This window comes from Egretta garzetta, unplaced genomic scaffold, assembly GCF_000687185.1.
Source record: "Egretta garzetta isolate BGI_Z169 unplaced genomic scaffold, ASM68718v1 scaffold1, whole genome shotgun sequence".
NCBI lineage: Eukaryota > Metazoa > Chordata > Aves > Pelecaniformes > Ardeidae > Egretta > Egretta garzetta.
The window spans coordinates 1782573-1789203 of NW_009258542.1; the positions used below are offsets into that span (position 1 = coordinate 1782573).

The 6631-nt window shown below is 47.0% G+C and overlaps 1 long non-coding RNA gene across 3 annotated transcripts; it reads left to right on the forward strand.

Annotated features, from left to right (window-relative positions):
• Positions 1-6: 6 nt before the first annotated feature.
• Positions 7-6604, forward strand: LOC118453123. Of its 3 annotated transcripts, none has more exons than XR_004843076.1 (4): positions 7-789; positions 1484-2259; positions 4209-4595; positions 4920-6604. It is a non-coding gene; the product is annotated as an uncharacterized LOC118453123 (long non-coding RNA). The 3 variants fall into 3 exon arrangements; XR_004843077.1 differs by having other exon boundaries at positions 1484-1628; positions 1818-2259; positions 4209-6604; XR_004843074.1 differs by having other exon boundaries at positions 4209-6604.
• The last annotated feature ends 27 nt before the right edge of the window (positions 6605-6631 follow it).

The window sequence follows — 6631 nt, forward strand, 5'->3', positions numbered from 1 at the left end:
GCTTCTCCTCGCTCGCACGTTACCGAGCGGGTTTATTTCTCCCCCAGCTGCCTAAACGCGCTCTTTCCCACGGCGTGCGGCACAGCGGGCAAAGGGGCACCTTGGCTCTTCCCCAAAGGGACCAGAATCCCTGTAGATGCGACACAGCTGGCCCCTGCGGGGTCATTTTCCATTTGGGATGCAAAGGAGAGGCGCTTGGGATGCAGGGACTTTCTTCCAGGGAAAGCAGCAGCCTCGTAACACAGCTCCTTCTCACCAGCCCCTCTCTGCGAACGTAAGCAGGAGCTACGTGAACTCTGGTAGCTTGGAAAAAGCCGTCAGAGCTATAAGGTTGCTGATGGCTAAGCACCATTAATGAATAAATCAAAGGGATTTAACTCGGTTCACCCCAAGGTCAAAGAACCCTCCAGATGGTGACAATTAAGGCCCTTGGAGAAGCCTCACTGCCAGGAGGGAGCTGATGGAGAAAGAGCTTCCCCACACCGACATGGCCATGGCTGAGGGGAGAAGAGCTGGGGCTCCAGTGAGCAATCAGCCGGACAACGGAGCCTCCTCCTCAGCTGTTCTGCTTCAGTCCTGCACGGCTGCTGCTTTGGGGAACCCCTGCTTAACAACTCCAAGCTTTAATGCCGTTTTCTTCAGGGATTTAATCAGTTACCCAGTGTTCTTGGGCACTTCCCGCTTATCACTCTTACTATTTACCTTGCCTCGAGGTGAAGCTAATAGAGGAGCTATCAGCAGGTCCACCTGAGGTTTTGCAGAAGGTGGGCAAAGAGGCAAGTGATGGAGGTAAGTCTGCTAGCGCAAGAGGTCAAAAGTTGTATGGTGCACATGAGGCAGAAAAACTGCCTCCCTGCAGCGATGGACACCCATCCCCAGAAACTGCACTGGCTCAGCAGAGTGCAGTCTCTGGTTTTCGGTTGGTTTGGGGGTTTTTTCCCCCCTCTTCTCAGAAGCACTTGTTTCCACACAGGGATTTGTGGAATACCGCTCACAGGCCCCACGCGGAATGACTCCAAATCTAAGGAGCAACCCAGTGCACAAGCTGCTAGACGCATGGAGGATTTTACATTGGTGGGGTTTTTTGGCGGATGGGGGGAAGTGTGGGGTTTTTTTGTGAGCGAGGGGAATATCAAAGGAGGGCTCAGCCTTGGATCTGGGGCAGCAAGTCATGGCAGCTCTCCGTCTGGGCCGTCTTGGCTGACATGCCCCGCAAGGCCCTCAGGACTATTGCGATTTGGTTGTACACAGTAACCCCTTATGCAAAAGGATCCAGGATACAAACAGTCCATGGGATACCAGACTGGCTGTTAAACAATGAAACCTCATGCTAACAGCGTTTCAGAGCCATTCTAGGATATATGTCTAAAATCTGTCACAACTGGGTTAAACAAAGGAAGAAAGTTGGTATTTGGTGATGAGCAACACCTTGCCCTCCTCAAACGTTTTATGAACACACAGAATCATGATCCTTGTTTTGCAGGTGGAAAAACTGAGCCGTGAGAAATGAGAGCACCTGCCCAAGGAAGCGGCCCCAGAGCCCCCAGTCCCACTACCGCATCCCATGGGCCGCACAGGTTCCCAAGAAGTGCTGAAGTGATCTGGGAATCCAAGGCACTGTTTCCAAGGTGACTTGTTACCCAAATTCTGTCTGCTGGGGAGACTTACTAAACCTTCAGTTACGTAAGCCATATTTCAGACGTGGGGCATGGGAACCAGTCACCCAGTTTAACTCGCTGGCTGCTAATTGCCTCCGCAATGCCGGGAGGTGCACATCTCGGGGCCGGGTTTAGTCCTGGCACTTGCGCTTTGTAAAGTTTTAGACCCTGATCAAGATCTGTTCCTGGCTGCCAAAAGATCTACTGGTGACACCTGGTGCACAGCGCAGATTTCTGCATCTCTACAAGACTGTTTTCAGTTCTACCCTTGACAGAATTGAAGGAGAAAATAGGGAACTTGGGAAGAATCATTTGGATTGATGGATGCAGAGAGAAGAAAGTGTGTGTATGTCGGGATGTATTAATAAACTCCTAAAAACCTGGAGTCCTGCTTTACCTGAGCCATGGTGCTGGAATTCTCCAACCACCCGAGAGCAAAGCACGCTCTTCGAAGCCTCTGCTATCGCAGCCGCTCAGGACAGCCTCTTCTCACAGGAGAGACACAGAGCCGGGCACACCCATCTCACTGCTCCGAGAAGCTCATGACCCCTCTGAAATAAGTGTCTGATCTCTTCTATGGTGTGAGAGCTTTGTCTTAAAGGTATCCATTTCTCTTCACATCTCAAGATTTCTGCATGGGTTCATTTATTTTAAAGAAAAAAACCCCAAACAAACCCCAAAATAAAGCAACCCACAACCGATGTTTGGGGAATCTCATCCCCTGTGCTGCCCAGGGCAAACACGGCTGCGCTGTGCACCCGGCCAAGGGCCACCTGCCCTCACCTCCCAGCCCCCGTGGCCCTTGCAGACAAGGGTGGGTTTCTTGAAAGCAAACTGGGAAGCAGCTCTTGCCCACGGGCCAAGGGGTTCTTCTCCCTTGCTGCTGGCCTTGTCTCCACCCCTCCCTGAAGGATTAAAATCAACAATTCAGGCTACAGACAGCAGGGGTTTATCTGTAGACAGCCAGCCAAGTATTTAGTTCTGTAAACATCTTCAGTAAACCAGTAAGGAAGTATGAAGATGAGATAATGGGGCAGCAGGAATTTACTTCATTTATTTAAAAGGAAGTAAGAAAATGTGTTAGAAGAATAGCTGTGGCCCAGGTTCTAAAGACAGTTTGGGGAGGTTGGTCCAAACTCAGAGGAGCAGTTTCTTCACAAGATGGGCCAAATGCTAATTATTGGGAAAGAAAAAACAGGCCGTGCTAGGCAGAGTCCCCAGGTTGTTTCTTCGACCTCCAAACTCAGCTGACCTTGCCGGTGGCACTTCTGCTTATCTGCAAGCACACAGCTCAACGCAGCGTGTGTGGGGGAACCCCACAAAACCCTGAGGTTGGATCTAGTGACGATGTTTGCACAGCTTGTTGTCTCAGGCCACCTGACTCCCATACAGTTTTGCTGCAAACATTTTAAGTAGCACCTTAGAGAAACTCCTTGCCATTTTTCAATAAGGCACCACTTTAAATAAACATTAAAATTACTGGTTCTCTGTGTTGCTGACATTTGGAAAACACTCCACGAGAACAGGACCCACAAGACACCCTCTCAGCAGCTCATTCTGCCGAGCGGCAGCCTCTCCCCAGGGAGGAGAAGCAGCGAGTGCCCACACTGCTGCTCCAGCACCCACCTCCCAGGCACCTCGCTCCTGGGCAGTGGCTGCAGACAGTGCTCCAGCTGCTAAGACCACCTCTTTGCTCAGAACTAAGATTTTTTTTAAAAAAAATTATAGAAAAAAGTCATTATATATAACACAAGATCAAGGGTAAAGCCTACAAGACCACTAAAAAATGAAGTAGATCTGTTATGCAAGTAACACTTTAAAACATGAAGATGTAAAAAAAAAAATTATGAGAATATTTCATTCCAGATATGATTTTATTCTGAATTTTACAAATAACAAGCATTTTTCTATTAAAAAAACCCTAGGGTTAGAATCAGTTTAGTTAGAGCTAGGAATATTTACATCCTTAGAAGACATTTCTCTATCTTTCTATATACAAGGCCGTGGCCGCTATTTGTTTGTAAGGCATTAGGGTGCCTGAGCTGATTCTGTGCTTTGAGAAAACCGCCTACAACTGCCAGGATTAAGGTTCTATTCCACAAATACTGAAGCAGGTATTTATTCGCAGAGACAGTGCCATCAGTTTCCCCAGGCGCTTTACTGCACTCACGTGCGTAGGCCCCTGGAGAGCACGGAAAAGAGCAGCCCCGCCGGGGGAGGCCACAAAATGGAAGCGGCTGTAAATAGAGATGGGTGTAACTCACATTAACCTCAAATTCCATGAGATCAGTGATAGAAGAATAGCATCGTCATACCTCAGAATGGAAGTCCTCTGAAAAGAACGCTATCTTTACAATGTCGTTAGGTGCACGGTGAAAGTGTTCAGTAATGCCCCCCCTCACAGGCAGTGCTGCAGTGTTGTGTAGAACCATGAAGGGGCTGTGTAATTAAAATACGATTAAGCATTCAAAACCCAACCCTTTCTTGACTTACTGCAGTCTAGTTCCCTGGGCAATGCACCACCTCCCTCTGCTTTCTTCTTCCAAACAGGTAACTTGGTAACAGGGGAGGAGGCGTTCACACCTCTTAACAAAAATAGCGTCAGAAGTCATCCGAAGCTGCCCGCTTCTGAAAGACGAAATACTAACTGATGCTCACTGAGCATTACATTCACCATCGGGAGAACCAAACAGAATCTAACGAGCATAAACATCACGAGAAATCATGGTACCTTTTGAGTTAATGGTATTTCCACTTGTAAGCAAAGAAACTGAAGTCACAGGATTCTGCGATGTGCCCAAGATGACGAAAGAAGTCAGTCTCCGAGCTGGAAAGGAAGGGATCCTAGTTCCCAGCTCAAGGCCATAAGCTGTTTCCTTGATGAAGATACAGCAGTGTGCCTTGATCTCTAGCGATGGAGAATGTTGCCCTAACCAGGTAATTTTGTATAACCTGTATTGCTGCTGTAATACCGGTTATGGGCACCAATAGGTTAAGGTTAGCCTGAGCTTCAAAGTCTGCATTACCTTCCTGCACTGTACAAGGAGCTCATTGCTTTATCACAGCTCCTCTCCCAAAGGCAACTTCTGTCCCTTCCCCCTTACAAGCTGTCACTCACTCACCACTACTTTGAGGGTAATGAGCAAAAGCATTGGCTTTCCCCGAGCAGACCGGGGCCTTCCCCACTAGCCAGCACACAAGACCAGGCCGGTGTTTAGGTGCATTCAAATACTGGTACTAAACCCCACCAATTCTTTACAGGAGGGACAATCTGTGTGTGACTTCACCTCGGGACTCAAGGCTGCCATGTCCATCCCTCGGCCACCGTATGGACCGTGACTTGTTTCACAACTCTCACGCAACAGCTCCGTGGGGGTGAGGGAAGCTCCTCTCAAAAAAGTGAGTTACAAAGCAATCTGTTCACAGCAGGGTCTCAGAGAGTCGGTCCCAATCCTGCTTCGCATCAAGCGCCACGCAACGTGACATGCCCACAGGTCTATTAACGGGACCATCCATCATCCAGGAGTCGGTCACGCCTGACAACGTGGTGCTCAGCAGACGCCTTTCAAAGGCAAGGCACGGTGCAGCACCAGGGCTTTGGTCTGCAGATCCACAGCCACGCTTAGCCCCGCAGACCTCACCTGTTGCCAGCACTGATGCAACTCCAAGATTTGCCAGCTGCTGGGTCGGTTCCTCTCATCTACATCTCATTGGCACAGATCAGGTCACCCACCTATATTAAATTATTCCCTCAATTTCTTTTGGATCTACACATTAGCTGGCTTCTGCCTACCCACTAAAACAAGGAGCTTGTTTTGGCAAGAAACCTGAGTAGGATAAAAAAGTAAATACAAAATAACCCAGGATGCTACGTTAAATATATTCTATATTTCTGACTCATACTTTTTGTTTTTAAAAAACATGAGCAAGGAAAAAAAAAAAAGTATTTTTTTGACACAGAGATTGATATTGTGTTTTGTAGTATTACTCATAACCAGGAAATTCTCCAATTCGGTTGGATTTTAAAAAAAAACCCAAAAACCAGAAAACTGAACAAAAAAACCCCACAAAAACTTTGGTAAATATCAGAATATTTAAATACTCAATAACAAAAGCCTCACTGTTGAGGCACATACCTGGATAAAACAGTGGATAATAAATTACAGCTAAATCAGACAGTAAATGGACTCTACACTTTAGGACAGGAATTTCCATCCTGGATCATGTATCAGGCAAGCATGTACCTTACATTTCAGGATATTTTCTGCAACAGTGTACAGGAAGAGACTTATGGGATGCGGTTGTTTATATTGGCAAATTCATTACAAGGAAGTTGCAGCTAAATGTGTTTTGCCTCTGATTCCTGTGGTTATCAGGTAATTCTCCTACAACGCACAGAAAAGACGCTGCTTCTCAATGTTCCAGTTCCCAGAAATAAGGTTTACAAAGAAAAATACCCATACCAAGTTTTAGACCATATTCTTAAGTTTGCAATGAATATTTCAACAAAAGGTGGTAAAGCCTGACAACTTGTATCGCGTCTTTTGGGCAGGGGAGACCGGCTGGTACATGCTCGTTCCTGACAGGTATTTGCTCATGTCAAGGCTCTTAGACGAAGTGCAGTGAGGCTTGCAAAATGCAGACTCTTGATTTTTTGCACTAGCTTCAAATCACACGCTGCATTTTAAACCTGCCTGCCAAGGGCCTGTTGAGGTATTAAACAGGAGGGACACCAAACCTGCCCCAACGTTGGGGTTTCTCTCCTTGGAAGAACTGACGACACGACAAAACAACGTTTCTTGGTATCTTCTCTCACCTGGTAACATTGGCTAACTTCCTGCTGCATCCAGAAATCAAAATACTAAACAAGTAGGTGAGAAAAGTAGGTGAGAAAATGCAGGGAAAGCGGAGCAAACAATAAAGCTCAAGATGCTGGTGGGAAGAGTTTAAAAAAAAAAAAAAAAAAAAAAAAA